The sequence below is a fragment of the Gasterosteus aculeatus genome, chromosome 5 (genome assembly GCF_964276395.1).
Source record: "Gasterosteus aculeatus chromosome 5, fGasAcu3.hap1.1, whole genome shotgun sequence".
NCBI lineage: Eukaryota > Metazoa > Chordata > Actinopteri > Perciformes > Gasterosteidae > Gasterosteus > Gasterosteus aculeatus.
Window position 1 is genome coordinate 8,155,082 of NC_135692.1, and position 15,121 is coordinate 8,170,202.

Below are 15,121 nucleotides of genomic sequence, written 5' to 3' on the forward strand. Positions count from 1 at the left end.
TGAAATTTGTAAGAATGTAATATCCTGTATATTATTAAAATAAAAATACATATTTTTTGGCAGGAGCTTGAAGTACACGAGCAACCAGTGTGTCTGCTTTGTGCTCTTGTTCCATTTCACAGTACTTAAATACACATGAGCCTACGCTCCTTCAGTACCTGATAAATGAGCCAGGCTGACCACGCTGCAGCCTCAACCCCCCCCCGCCATCCTCCATGTGATGAATGGCGCCTGTGATGTCACCGCCCTCTCTTTTTCTTATGCAGCCACAAAAGGAGACATTTGCACAAACGTCCCAGTCGACAATGTACCTGTGGAACGTGCGGCGCTGGTTGGACTCGCGGGTGCTGATGGAGTTACACAACAGTGATTGGATGCGCACTGGATGCCTCTCTGCCTCGTGAGTCAGCGATTGCCTACTGGGCTATTTTCATCGCTCTCTTCCTCCGCGGTTGCTATTTTTCCTTGTGTTTTAAGAGAGAGGGAGATAAGACTCAGCCAATCCACGGCTCTTCTCCTCGCTGGTCCAAAAGTACTCCCACCAGCACACGATCACACGTATGTGCACATGCTGCCCCCTCCCCTCTCATCCCCCCCCAAAAAATACAAAAGAGGAGCAGTGGCACAAAGAGAAAATGTTAAATAAATCGGCACCTGCTGCTGCATGGAGACAGGTGCTTGCACTGGGGCGTCATGCATAAAATACTTAATAAACAGAACAAAAACCGTAATGCTGAAAGTCCTAACGGGAAAGAATGTAATGCAGCATGTAAATAAACAGGCTGAGCTTTCACCTCGCTGTTATGCAGTGACCACATTTCCATGAAGAAACCCGACCAGCGTTCCTCCTCCGCCTACATTAAGGCTAGAGGACATAATTATCCACGCACCGAAAATCACATGAAATTGCCAAGTGGATGCTATGATTCAATTGCATGTGGAGCACCTTTCACCAGCTGCTTGACAACAACAAGATTTATTTCCATACAGCAGCTACATTGAGACTCAATTGCCTGGTATGGTGGGCTGTTATGTTATATAAAAATATACAAAAAATATAAAGATTGAGATTGTTTACAATGTTTACCGAGGGAATACTTTGGATAAAAGCTTCAGCTAAACGACATGTAACGGAATGGAATAAATCAAGAGTCAATTTCTCCGACACATCAAGCAGCTTTCGCGCTGCGGTGAGAAAAGGTGCAGTGGTCACTGAGAGACGGCTAAATGTGGCCTCTGACTGCATGAAATGAAGGACAGGAACTCTGGAACATCGATTTTGTTTAAGCTCCTTTCAGTGGCAGCACAGAAATGAGGCATTTATCACACACACACACACACACACACAGACACACACACACACACACACACACAGACGCACAAAGCTTCGACTATGCTCCCGTTCCTCGATCCCTCTCTTGCTCTCTGCTCCTTTACCCAAAATATCCCTCACCCGGCTCCCCCTTCCGGCCCCATCACACACATTCACTCCATCTCCTGGACCGCGGGGCTCGTTTGCCAATTCTCTCGGGGAGGGGCAAAGGAGGGGGGCAAGCATACGCCTCCCTCGCAACCAGCGTGCCGCTCCATTATCGATTACCACGAGAAGTCACATGGTAGCCAAGGCCCACATGGCACAGCGTCTACTGCCCTCACCCGCTTTCAAGCCTCTTTTCTGCAAAACATTTCTTTTTTCAACAGCACTTTATGGATGTTACACATGTTTAGTTTAGTTTAGTTTCTATAAATTACATTCTTTGTAAAAGGAAGGTTTCCTTTTTTTATTTATCTTTAAATGTACAGCACTTTGAGTGATTGTCCTTAGGACATGTGCTGTATAATAAAAAAATGTAATGTCATTATTATAGAACACAAAGTTGGATAAAGGTAGAAGGGAAATATGAAAATGCTTCTATCACCTTTTTGACATTGATGGTGGCTCGCCACATCGAGAGGATCAGTCTCACTAAATTTCTCTTTTTCATTGTTGTGAGCAAATGAAATAACACCATAGCATTTTGACCACATTAATACGTCTCAACTGTAGCCTATGATTGGCTCCTATGAAAATTCAAAATGTCTTTCCATGCTGAGTTGTTTACCTGACGGTCTGTTCAGTTCCCCAAACATTTAGCAACAAATATTTTGGAATTGCATTGTACTTTAAACTGAACTTCTTTCAAAAGAGAAATTGTAACCTAATGAATCCTGGTTTAAATGCCGCGTACAGCAGCTTCATTATCCAGCAGCGTTCTACGATGATTTCACAGAACAAAACTCATCCATTTACAAACATTCATAACCCAATCACGTGCTGCTGGTCATTTCTAGGATCCTTTGAGGAATGAACAACATGCTCGTTCTCTCTGTCTGTGTGGGGGTCGAGTAGCTAATGTCGGCCAGCTGTAGACCGAAATAGAGCAATCCTGTTTTACAGATGTTAATGTTCATGCAGTCTGGTTCCTGCCTTGTGACCTCACGCTAAGTTGGAGCAGTTCAGGACGTAAAAGCATTGAGATTCACCACAGGTATTTTCTACCGGCCTATTTTATAAAATCTTCCTTAGAAGAACTGTTCATCTCCCTTTCACCATCACCACCTTTGTTTTCACCTTTTTTTCCCTCCGTCCCTCAACGCCCCCCCCCCCCACACACACACACACACACACACACACCGGCCCGCTGTCTGGCGCTGTAAAACACTCCAGCACCCTGTGCTCCCCACCGGCTGAACGTTTGGCACCGCCAACTCAGACAGTATGTCTGAGTCATACCCCTCCCCCCTCCCCCATCCCCCTCGCACACACACACACACACACACGCACACAAAATGCTCCCACAATGCATTGCTTCGCTCCGCTGCACCTGTTTACTCTGCAACAGCTTTACGGAAGTCGACGGTCCAACACACACACTGAGAACCTATTAGCATGCCGGCAGGTAGCAGTTTGATCGTGTGCGTGTTTGTGTGTGTCTGTGTGTGTGTGTGTGTGTGTGTGCGTCAGTCCAAGGACGCGGCTGCAGCAGTGCAAGCTGGAAATGTGCGTGTGTGTGTGTGTGTGTGTCTGTGTGTGTGAAAGGGAGAGAGAGAGACACACACACACAGGTAGTAGAGGTATTGATGCACTAATCCAACTCAGTGGATCTATATCGACCACATGCACTGACCCCACTAAAAGAATCAGTAATTAGCGAAATGGATGTCCATTTTGAGTCAAATGGACAATAAAGCAGAATGGGAATGTGTCCGTGTTTTTGTCCTCAAACAAAAACCAAGAGGGCATCCTCTGAGCAACTACAAGGTTTGCACGGCCGTAGTTACCAGCTGCCCTACAGGCTTGTGTGTCGTCACTGGTGATGATGGACAGGCGAGTGTTTCAGTCCACTCAAAGCACACACAGGGCATTTGCACAGTCACGGGGGATAGTATTTGTGTTTCATAGTGTTACGCTGCCGTATTTTCTCTTATCTTGATGTGTGAAAGTTTTCCTCAACCGTTAAATGAAGCATTTATTTAAGTCCATGTGACCAAGAGAAACTAAGATGCAACAAAGTAAAAGTTTGGACAAAAGGAGTGATTTGTCTTCACAGCCGTTGAGCCAAGTCCTTCCTGGTAAGCGGCCTAATAACTCCATCTGGTACTCCAGACGGCTTCAAACCGATGCCAAGAGAGGTTACAACATACTATTTGAATCAAGCACCTTGAGAAGTCGTCACCTCCCTGTGGCGAGCGTGCAAAGTGACCCCCGCAGGGTCCGGGTCAGCCCACAGCATTTTAATGTGATCATAAGAGTAATTGTGTCCTTTGAGTACAGCAGATTAACAAAGCGTTTTGGACATGGTCGTCGAAGGAGGTGCTTCCAGGACGTGTTGTAAAAAAAACAACTTCAATCCTTTTTTTTTTTTTCTTATCCCATGACGTCGAAGCTGAAGCTCCGTGTTCAGTCTGCAGAAGCTGCCCCTCACTCGGGAACCTAGAAGACACGGTGTACTCTAAGAACACGTACTGTACTATACACCCCCACGCCTCCCCCTCGCCTCCCCTCCCACACCCACACCCGCAAACACCGCACAAAGCACTTTACGTTACACAAAGCCTGCCAGAACAGGAGAAAAACACCACCTCTAAAAAATGCCTCGCTGCGCCGTGATTCATCACTTGGGGAATCAGCCGCGTAGGCAGGCGAACGTAGTGTGTGTGTGTGTGTGTGTGTGTGTGTGTGTGTGTGTGTGTGTGTGTGTGTGTGTGTGGCTGTAAGGCAGCTGCCGTTCAGAAGATTGATAGTCGGGGCAGGACGGAGACAATGAGCTGTGTTGCCGTATCTTTTTTGTTAATGTCAATCCCTTTGCCCCCTGTCACGCCTCCTTCTTGCTATTCTACAGAAAAGTTAATCACCACCACGCTGAACCCGAGTGGGGGGAGAAAAAAGAAAAAGTTAAAGCTCTATCTTGACTTTGAATGAGAACTTTCCCCACACAAGACATTTATCTTCTCATTATTTCCACGACCGATCCGACCCTCGGATTCCCTCCTTCCGACATCTGAGTCAAAGTCGAGCTGAGCAGCGGCACGGAAGCAAAGAGCCGCCCATAAAAGGACGGCGAGGACCAGATAAGAAGCCCACCCTCCTCCTCCCAAACTCACTCAGCCTCCATAATTAACCGTGGCCACATGAGCGGCAGACGAGCAACACACACACACACACACACACACACACACAGATGCCGGCAAGGTGGGTGAGTCGAATGACTCCCGAGCACCACCGTGTTTCCCAGAGAAATCAAGCCTGTAATTTGGTCTCAGCCGCTCAGCGGCGCATTAAGAAAGAGAGCGAGGTTCTCTCTCACAGCGGGCCGCCGGCAGCGTGGAAAGATGGCCGCTCAGGACGACAGACACACACACACACACATGTTGTTGTGAAAAACGGCGCTGGCGATGCAGTCAGCTCAACGTACCCGCAGTACTACGCGGGGTTTTTACCGTTGAATTCTTTCGTTAAAGAGAAGTTTTGTTCCAGCTTGTTAAATGTGAAGATTTTCCTGCTTTTCTTTTATTGTTTTATGTCTTTTTAACTGAATAAGTTTGGGATTGTAAAAACAACTTTAATTATGTCGTCCTCATTTGGCCTCAGGACATTTCAAAGACTACGCAACTAAGCGAAGATACTGCCACTGTGGTGTGTGCTGAAGCTCCGTGATGCAATACGCAGGCGCCTGTGCGAAGGCGAAGGTCCGATCCGCTGGGATGTGACGAGGCTAATGGTTTATTTATCGATGGTTGGTGATTACTGCTCTGAGTGCCGTGTGGTTTCGAGGTTTGTGGTTCGCTTCAGTTTGGCAACCGTGTTCATCACCTGCTCTCCAGAGGAAACTTCTCAAAGACGCCGGATGCGTAAAAAACGCACACAAGAAAAGCGCGAGACACGCGCACACAGAAGTGGTTTTATGCAGACAACGGCCCAACCAAGGAGAGCTGCAGGCCTCAAAATAAATCTTCATCTAACTCTTTAGAGAACAAATCCAATCTCATCCAGCAAAAATGATAATATATGCTGAGCATGAAGCTGCAATGAACTGAGCGTAACTCCGAGTGTGTCCTCTGTTATTATAAGAAATAAAGATCTACGAGGACCCGCTTAAGCGATTAAGGCAATTAAAGTGTTTAATTGGCTCCCAGTGCCGATGTGACAATCTGTGTCTGCTGATTCATTAATGCTGCTGCTACTGTTTGTGCGTCTGCGTGTGTTTCTGTGTGTGTGTGTGTGTGGGCGTTTGTGCTCCTCTTTGTGGAGACCTTAGCACATCACTTTGATGGAAGTCAGTGTCCTTGTCTGAGGACACCACCACTCCGTTTCACCCTGACACACACACACACACACACACACACACACACACACGCACACTCACACAACATAGTAGTGAATTGTTTTTCTGGGACGTTTCCATAGACCGATCGAGGTGGAGGATGTGTAAAAAACGTGACTTTCACTCAGGAGACTGCTGTTCAGAACCCGAGTACCTTAGTTGCATTTTCATTTTGTAGTCAGACTAGAGAGAAGAAGAAGAGCAAACAACAACAAGCTCGCTGGTGAGCTGAAACATGTCAAGAGAAAGAATGAATGAGTCCAAACTGCTCTCTTGTTTTTGTTGGGTTGACGACATCAGCTCACTGTGATGTGATGTTAGATCATCGATCTTTGCTCTATAGATCATTGCCTTCGTACCCTCAGGTGTGCAAAAACTACGGTTATGAACTTTTAAAATACACAAATGTGACATCATCAGTCATCTTTTTGGTATCGGCCATGAGGAGTAGTAATTATCAGTTTGCATGATACCCGTAGTTACTTTGTGCGGATTACAAATACAATATCAATTGTGAGATGGTGTGCTGGATGGACTGGATTGACTAAGTTCAATTCCTTTATAAAATTGGTATAACATGTTAAAAGTTCCAGCGGCTGTAGTAGTATTTATCCCGTAATGACTAAAATTCCATCATTTAATAAATATTTTTCTGAAATAAATTCTGAATTCTTTATATATTTGATGCTACATTGCGACAGTACATAAGCTAAAATAAGTACAAACTTATTAACATCTACATCAGGAAAACATCACAGGCATGCAGCAGTGAAATGAATTGACAAACATCATAAATGAGAACTTTCTACTTTTGATTGCTTGTCACATATTTTGCTGATGATACATTTACGTAACATGGGCTTTGAATGGAGGGCTTTTACTTTGGTGGAGCATTTCACAGTGTGACATTAGTACATTTACATAAGTAAAGTGTCTGAATACGACTTGAAAGTCACGAGAACGTAAACAGCTACAGCAGATCAGAGCCCAGGCGACAGAGACAAAGATATGAGAGGACGGAAGCAAAGCAGGGACGAATTAGAGGTCTCTGTTAACAGGAAAGTGTAAACGGGGACGCGTTCCACAGCCAATTATTACACAGAGACGCAGACTCTTCAGAGCGTTGAACCCCACCATGTTCCAGGTCACCTGTCTGCGCACACTTCACAGCCTCACCGTAAGTGGGAGGGAAATAAAGCGCCGACTATCCGCCGCGCGGAGAAAGAGGCTCCCGCCTTGTTTCTTTGTCAGAACACAGCCAGCTTCCGCACACATGTAACACCTCTCTGCCTTTGAGTCGTCTGGCACCAAATAGGAGATGCGCGGGGACGTGTGGAGAAAAGGCCTTTGAACGTAACATCAACGCCCCAATAAAAGAAGTGTTACGTGAGGCGACGGGAGAAGGAGAGCGTGGAGATGATCATCTGGTCATTGGCTTCCAGCACCACGGACAGCGGCCTATCGCTTTAAAGTTATGTATTTGTTTGACCCGTCCACCATCACTCCATCGGGCCTTTAGAGGACTTTATTGCTCATTATACTCGGTATAACGGTGCGTATGTGTCCTCCTGTACGGGCTTGTGATAGAGGATAATATACTAACTGAACAGCTGGTTCCAGATCCCACAGGCCACCTGTAAACATGGCGGAAGTTAACGTTGAACCTGATATTGACGTCCTTCTCACCTGCACGCACACAGCAACATGCCGATTTGTTCCTGTTTGTCTGCCAGCGAGGTGCGAGTCCACACAAAGCAGCCGGTCCCCTTCAGTCACTGAGGTACTTCTCTCTCTGCCTCTGGCGCTACCAGTATTTCAGCTACATATTTATTGTAAAATCAATGTGGTGTGCCCATCCCTGCTGCAAACATAGCGATTACCTCACACATGAAATTATCCTTTGTAGCTTTTGAGTCAATTGGCAGTTTGATGGTACGGTGTGATTCAATGTGGGAGAGATGGGAGAATGTCGTCAATATGCCTAATGATTCTTTGTTTAAGAGCAGAGACGACAGCCAGAAATGATTTGCTTCCTTAAGTGTTTATTTAACTTGTTTATTTGTGACTCCTCTAAATTACCCAAAGGTTATTATTAACGCTTCATTTGCTATTCAATCCTGCCTCAGATTTATGTTCTGGAAATGTATGATAATTATCACATAGTAAATGCCTCATCTGCATATCTTAACATACTATTTCAGAGAACTTGTCATACAAAACGTGATGTAATGTACGTAATGGGTTGGGGATTTCTATTTGTTCGTTGTCCCATTTATAGCATAATCATATTCATGTTGTGACTCCCCTTAAGGAAAGCAGAGGATTTAACTTCACGGCATTAAAATAGCAAAAGAAATTTCACATTTTCAGATTGTGAGTAGATATCTTTAGGCGCAGCAGAGGGAGTTTTGGCAGTCAAGTGACAAGCAAGTGGGTAACCTGGTTTCTCTGAGACACAAAAAGAACCGTGTGAATCCCCAGCGGGCGCCAAGACAAAACGGACTCTCCACTTCTATCGGGAACCAGAACACCTCCAGTGTGTCACACACACACACAAGGTCCGTTCTACAGGCTGTTTCCCTCTCTTTTTTCCACTACTCCTTAGGTACTTTAGAGCCCTATTGTCACACACACACACACACGTCCGGTGCCATCGTGCCTCCACTGTCGGCACGGAGCCTCGCGTGGGCCGAGAGAGTGAGTGGTCACATCACACTGCAGTTACATCACATTCCTCCTGTCTCCAAAGCAACCAGGTGTCCTCCAACAACAAAAGCAAACGCTTTAAATGGGTTGCGTCATCCCAGGCAGTTGTCGTACAACGTTCACGCGGAGAAATAAAACACGTCACCGCGATCCTGCTGCGCGAAAAGGCGGCGGCGGCGTTCCGGACGGGCCAGTGGGAGGTGTGAGTTTGTTGCTTCTAAGTGCAAGCGAGGCAGAGTTTGGAAAGAGGTGAGGCTTCCTTGCCAGAGAGAGAGAGAGAGAGAGACACTCATCTGAAGCCCAAACCCCCGATAAAGAGACGGGAGCCTTGATGCAGGTGGGCCGCTCCTGGCTTTACTCAGAAGTGAGAGAAAAGATGGAATCATTGGTCAACGCCTTGGCCCACAGATATTACAACACAGTTATTTAAAAAAAAAAAAAGAAATGTTGAGGGAAAAGAAAGTAGAGAGAGAGGAGAAACGGAGTGCAGGGTGATGAAGAATGAGCATGTCAGAACAGAAAGTAATGCGTCCAGCTTCTCTAGCTCCTAGTTAAAGTTGCAGTATTTTGCATATTTAAAAAGGCCAATGTTTGTGCACAGTCCTTCCACATTGTGCCCATTTACAGCTTACAGCTAGAGCCAGTACAGGTGGAGCGTCAGCAGTTTGGGACGATTCAATTCAGACCGCACAAAGTGATGCAGGCTGAAGAGCAATGACCATAAATGCATCCTTTCTGAGATGGGTGGAAATTTGCATTAATCCTGAGGAGGTGCTTTGAAGGAAAGGTTTAAGGTACAAATCATACGGGTCTTGTGTTAGAGGTTCAGTTTTGATGAGCAATGATGAAAAATGAGCAGTCAGGCAATCAGCATTGACAGTTTATCACTTTAATTGAGGGAAAAACTTAAAGCAACAACCACGCAAATGAAGTGTGGGGATATTTGTTCATATAAATTGAAAGGTTGTCTGTCTTTCTGTCTTTCTTTTTTCCCCCTTTTTTTTGTTTCCTGCAATGATGAGAAGCTTCGATTTGACACAGAATCTGCAGCATTTTGTGCCGTTCAAGAGGCACATCGGTCCGTCTGGATAGACCACAACAGCCGGCTGTCTGTGCTGGTTAATTCTCTTCTTCAAAGGGAATAAAAAAAGTGAAATGATATTGACTCACCTTCATCACTCACACTTCAAAAAGAGACTATTGTCTATTTTTTTAATACCGTCCAGCCTGAGGACAGGCGATGGTTAGTTGGATTGATTGCCGTTCATTAATATTCCTGAGTCAGCAGGGCCTCCGCTCGCCCCCCCTTCATTTAGTGGCTCACATACATCCATGCCCATGTTTATGTATATGAAGGTAATCATAGCTGAAGTATGGAGCTGACATAAAAGTCCATATTTATGTAGATGAAGATACTCATAACATAATAGTGCAGAGGAGGAAACATTTGAAAATGAGTCGGGAAAAGTAGCAGAGACATTGGCGGGAAACGGAATAGGTTTTGCATAAATTAGCACTTGTGAATTATGTCAGCACTGTTTCTAAGCAGGATACTTCTTCAGTGTGTGTGTGTGTGTGTGTGTGTGTGTGTGTGTGTGTGTGTGTATCAGGTCTAATATATGCTGCCCGCCGCTGGGCAAGAGCCTGCAGAGGGAGATAAATGACCTCATATTCTCACATCTGAGCCCGATTCTGTGGGAACCACAGCATCATTTAGCCACACAATTATTAATGTGTAATGTGTGTGCTAAATGATCATAACGCTTGTTTCATGGTAAAACATACCACATTTCCAGGGATAAAACATGGATTGTTTCCCTTTGTTCAAACACACAGAACTTCATTTCCAGAGGTTAGTATTATGAGTCCTGCAGGAATCCTAAAACCCCAAAACGAGTCTCTGCACTCTTGCACTCCCTGTTCCCTCGTCTCAAAGTCATTGGGTTTGGGGTTGAATCTCTTAATTTAGGCCTGTGTCTAACATAAGCTGAAGAGATCTTAACGTTTTGCTCTACGGTATAATAAAGGTCAGTAAGCACCCCTCTTGTGAATTCAAAAGCTTTTATGTCTTAAAAAAACACACTCGTTCCCCTTTGGCTTAGTGGTGGCGACGCCAGGTCATGTGACCGGGGTGAAGTTCCTTTAGAGGCTGAAGTTAGCTTTTTACTTCTTCCGCTTCAAAACTCCTAAAACGAGCTGATGACTTGTGAAGATTATCTTTGATGAAGAAAACAATAATTATGTTCTATAATAATCCTGCTGTCTCTATGTTGAGGGAACAAGTATAAAATCTCCCTTTCAGTTCACTTTCCCTTTGGAAAGCGCTGTCTGATGGCAAGATTACACGGTGGACATGTTGTAAATATAGCATAACCTGAAACGGATACAGATGACATTTTAGGCGGGTTTTTCTTTTCGGTGGCTTAAATATGTAACGCTCTCACTATGGATAAGACCCCTAAATGAAACACCGGCTTTTTGTTGCGTTTCCAACCCGATCCTGCTTTCTCTGGCGCAGCTCTACTCATGCAGCTCAAAGGTGAAGCTTTCACCGACTTAAAAAAGTACAAATCCAGACTCCTTGCTTCGGCAAAGGCTATTTCACAATTATTCTGAATGAAAGCAACGCATGAAGTAGATTAGTTTCAAGTCGTGTCCTTTGTTTGCTCAATGGCTTCAATCTTGTAGGGAATATTTCAGTGCATCATTACGTCCGAGCTGGCTCTACAGGACGTTTTCAGTAACAGGAGATGAGTACAGTTGTGTTTAGTAAAACATGTTACGTCGTGTTGCCCTCCACTGGTTCTCGTTTTCAGCATCTGCCAAAAATGGACGATCACATTCATGGAGAGGAACAACCACCGTCTGCTCGTCCAAACTGAAGGTGTCACATCACACCAGTAGTGACAGTTAGCTTTATATACGCAGCTATGAGGACGTTTTACTTTTCCTCTTTGTATTTTGTGTATGTGTTTACACGCTTGACTAAAGCGAATGTGCGCTTATAGAAAGAAGCTCGGATTAATTCGCTTCATTCGACAGAGACAAATATACCCACGGAAACGCACCTCCTTTCGACATATTGAAGCGGTTACTCCGGAGCAGCTCTCCTCAAGGTCAGCGGCAACAAAGCAGCTTCAAAGGACAATAATTAAATGACAGAACAGGAGCTGGCGGCTGTGCAGCCGGTTATGAATCATCCGTGATAACGCAGACAACCTGGTGGTTACATCGACGAGGTCTCCTGTTAAGTGTGCTGGTATCATCGACCAACGCAAATGTACAATTAGAATACATTTGAGTGGGACCGTGTCCTCGTAAGTTATCTAATACTGGATACTGGAATCACACCGAAAGGCCATTTCCTCCTGAGAATAAATTTGCTGGCTTACTCATAACCTCACTTCAGACTGCATCAGGTTCCAGAAAAGAACCCAGCATCAGCATCACTCATCAGCAGATAACAAAGCACATTACACAACAGCTTCAAGCGTGGAGGACCTCGCTGGGATCCAATTTAAAAAGTGCGGGAGAAAGTGGAAAAAACATGATTAACGAGGCTGAAAATGCAGAAAAGCAAGCCAAATGCCCACGAGAGAGACTGCAAAGCAGCACATCCGCTCTGTGATTGGTGATTAGCAGGCGGGGTGAAGCCACGATTCACTCCCTTAAATTAGCCTGTTTGGACGCGACGCCACAGGAAGCTGACGAAAGGGAGGGAATGAAAAGTGGAAACAAATGACGGCAGCACGGCTGAGATCAGAGTGGGAGTTGTGATTGTAGCCTACTGACCCCTCTGTAAGGACGCTACAGTGACCGTGCCTGACAGACGCTGGCCCGGGGCCGACCATCATCGGGCCCGTATCAACGTGTGATTCAGAGGTCTGAATGCCAGCAGCATGAGTAAGTATTCAGCGCTCCTCTTTTGCGGTTGTCAGCCCTGCGTGTTTCCCCAAGAGAGCGGCGAGGCTGCATTTCAGCACCACGTCGCTGTCCGCTCTCAAGCCTTCACAAACAGGCAAGACTCCACTTCCCTCTTGATTCATTCCCTCAGGAAACAGTGTAAACATGAGTTTATGGTCTCAATCTCTAGTTCCAAGTCTTCTTCAGTAGAGCATGACGTTCATTTGGCGAATTATGGCCCATTTAGACTGAAAATGACCATGAAGCAGGATGCGCTTCATGGCGGGTCTCCCCTCTGATGGAAGTGTCTCTACCTGAGGCGTATGTTGTGTCTCTAAGTCACTCCTCCGTTGTCCAAATATGGTCACTATTGTAGAAAAATAAAGTGGCGAGTCAAAAATGTCAATTTCAAGGCTGTTGCCATTTAAACTTCTTAAAGACACTATGATTGCAGACTGAAATATCACGACTAATGGAGGTATTGAAATTCTCCACAGAAATACCCAAAACACCCAAACTTTCTCCAGAGATACTGTCTATGACCAGAAGTCAATGTGTACTTATTTATACTTAGTTGTCGAAAGCCAAATGTTGTCTCATCAGTCCAAAAACATTGGTACGTAACTAACGTTCCTTCCCCAGTTGTTTGAACCCTTACATGTATTTGTTTTAACTCTTAACATGCAGTTTCCTGTGAGGAAGGAAGTTAATTATGAAAACACTGTATGGATGAAACAAGCGTCATCACTAACAACACGTGTTGCTGGATATTCAAAGGAGACCGCCCGCAAAATGTTGTCATACAAACCGTATTATGAGGAGAGAATCCCTAAAATGCTCCTGTAGCTTTAACGTTCTGATGTTTGAGGTATTCGGGGAAAAGCCTTGATAAACTTTATACTATTTTTGGTATTGGAAGGGACGACAGCGTATAGAGTAAATGTAGCTGTGATGCCTGTATAGAATCTTCTAACACAAATGGTCATTTCAAACATTATCATGCAGAAGTGCAGTAGTTGGGACCAGTGCCTTTTCTGTTCACAAAATAGTTTTTATGGTTACTACTATTACTGTTGTGAATGCATTTAGATGATGATCCCAGCGAGTGATATACAGTCTAACATCCACTGTAGATAAATGCTGTTACCTGCACACAAAATAATCCAAAACATCCTCACTCAGATATCCAGCACAAGATTTTCCAGAGAAAATGTGACGAGTGTGTGAGTCTACAGATTGTTAACATTGTTTCATCGAATACAGGATGTTCGGCCGTGTGAGCGCATCCTTTTCTTCTCCTTAACCTATTTCACGGGAGGAGTTAGATAACAACCACGTTTTTCTTTAGATTAAATTGCACACATGTAATATATGTTTTTTTTTGTTCAATGCCAATATAGCCTAATTTGTATATTGTTTTTTAAAGCCCGTCCCTCCGTTTTCTTCCTTTTCTCACAAATATGAATTGCTAAAAAAATGATATTAAGGCCAAATGTGGGCTACTTCTCCTCTGACCGCGTTCCACCAGCTCTGAGCTGAACTTGAAGGTTGCCCGCGGCCGTGGCATTATCACCGTGCACGCGCGCGCGTGTCAGTCTCCAAGTGTCTGCCTGTGTGCGTGTGCACGTGTGTGTGTGTGTGTGTGTGTGTGTGTGTGTGTGTGTGTGTGTGTGTGTGTGTGTGTGTGTGTAAAATAATGCTGATGTCGCCAAAGCGCGGCGCGGCTGCTTTAAAGGACGTGTACGTGAGACTGTTCCATCATGTCCCGCATCCCCCGCCTCGTAACGAGCGATGCCCGGGCGCGATGAACACAACACCGGCGGTGACGTCCAGCTCGCTCCGCGGCGCAGGAACAGACACAGCACGGACGGCGTGTATAAAATAGGGGTACAACTCACGCTCGGCCGTTGATCGATCCGCAGATGTCATCTCTCGGGGAGAGTGGGAGGCTGGGGAAGAGCAACAACCCCCCCCCCCCCCCCGTCCCCCCTCCCTCTCCCACTCCCCCTCCAAAAAAAAACCAACAACAACAAAAACCCCGAAAAGCGCTCTGGTCCCCGGCGCGTCCTGGTGCTCGGTCCCGGCAAGAAAGGGGCTGCTGGTTCCGGTGCACCTGCGCTCCCGTGGCGAGGCACAAGCACGCCTCCCGTAAGTCGCTGCCGTGCGTGACTGCGCGTCGCCCCGCGCGCACCGCGCACTGGTGTGGGTTGGCGATGTCGCGGGAACAGCGGCGTCAGTCTCTCCTCTTTAACGAGAGCATCTCTTGTCTCCTGCTCGACGCACCCCGCATGTGAAGAGGCAGAGCCCAATGGCAGCGGGAAAGACTCTTGCGTGTGCGTGATGTTCTTCTTTGAGTGGTAGTCCTCGCGGATGCACGGCGCAGTATCCTACATGCACACTTCACACCTTGTGCTTTGCACACTGTGAGGGAGAAAACGCGTCGCTGGCGTCTTGCTGCGTGGGGTGGGAGGGAGACACCGGTCATAATGTGGGGCTGTCTCTATACGCCCTTGACCCTGATGTGGGTTAATGTCCCACGTGATGCACAGAAACACTGATGGGACATCGTTTAACTGAAAGGGTTTGATTGGATGTAATTAACGCTTTAATGATTTCTTCCTCCTTCGTGAGGGATGTGATGATCTGTT

The 15,121-nt window shown here is 45.8% G+C and overlaps 1 protein-coding gene across 1 annotated transcript in view; it reads right to left on the minus strand.

The window, feature by feature from the left end:
• tbkbp1 (TBK1 binding protein 1) overlaps positions 1-14,898 on the minus strand; it is a 33,478-nt gene extending 18,580 nt beyond the window's left edge. The window contains exon 1 of the mRNA XM_040176463.2: positions 14,372-14,898. The gene's annotated coding sequence lies outside the window, so the exon portion shown is untranslated. The remainder of the gene's footprint in view (positions 1-14,371) is intronic.
• Positions 14,899-15,121: the final 223 nt, after the last annotated feature.